The following is a 1,065-nucleotide window of genomic DNA, read 5'->3' as shown; positions in this document are numbered from 1 at the left end:
TGTTTTTGAAAAATAGTCGCTGGAGGGGTCTGAAAAGTCGCTGAGTTGGCAACGCTGCACCTGCAGCGCTGGCTCGCTCTGCCGTAATTTTTTTTTCTTCCCCCGTTTCAGTCAAGTGGATGTGATGACGGCGCGGCGGATGACGCATTAATCGCACGATACAACTAATCGATGATGAAATTCGTTGCCAACGCTTTTAAAAGTCGATTTTTATCGATTTTATTGATTCGTTATTGCAGCCCTAATTTCCACCACATCCTCCTTTTCATACATGTTGTTCTACTCCAAGCTGTAGGGGCTTGAAATCCAACTACCAATTAAGGAAATCAAGTGATGTGCATCTCTGTAATGAGAAGGGGCGTGGCCTAATGACATCAACACCCTATATAAGGTGTGCTTAATTATAAGGCAACTTCCTTTCCTTTGGCAGAACGGGTCAGAAAAAGAGATTTGACAGAGAAGTCAGAAATTTTCAGATGTCTTTCAGAGGGGAGCAGCAGTTTGGAAATTGCCAAACTTTTGAAGCGGGATCATTGCACAATCAAGCGTTCATGGCAAATAGCCAACAGGGGCGCAAGAAGCATGTTGAAAAAAAGACACAAAATAACTCCCCATGAATTGAGAAAGATGAAGCGTGAAGCTGCCAGGAAACCATTAGCCACCAGTTGGGCCATAATTCAGAGCTGCAACATGTCTGGAGTGTTGAGAAGCACAAGGTGCTCAATACTCAGGGACCTGGCCAAGATAAGGAAAGCAGAAAGAAGGTCACCTTTGAACAAGACGCACGAGACAAAACGTCAAGATTGGGCCAAGAAATATCTGCAGACTGATTTCTCCAAGGTGTTTTGGTCTGATGGAATGAGAGTCTAGATGGGTCAGATGGATGGACGGGCACCAGGCTGGATCAGTAAAGGGCAGCAAGTTCCTTATCCACTCAGATGCCAGCAAGGTGGAGGTGGGGTAATGCTATGGGCTGCTATCATCAAAGATGAGCCTGTGGGATCTTTTCAGGTTGATGATGGAGTCAAGATCAACTCCCAGACCTACAGCCAGTTTCTGGAAGAC

Source organism: Cyprinodon variegatus, unplaced genomic scaffold (genome assembly GCF_000732505.1).
Source record: "Cyprinodon variegatus isolate N-32 unplaced genomic scaffold, C_variegatus-1.0 Scaffold2689, whole genome shotgun sequence".
Taxonomy (NCBI): domain Eukaryota; kingdom Metazoa; phylum Chordata; class Actinopteri; order Cyprinodontiformes; family Cyprinodontidae; genus Cyprinodon; species Cyprinodon variegatus.
Note: the sequence above shows the minus strand (reverse complement) of the source record.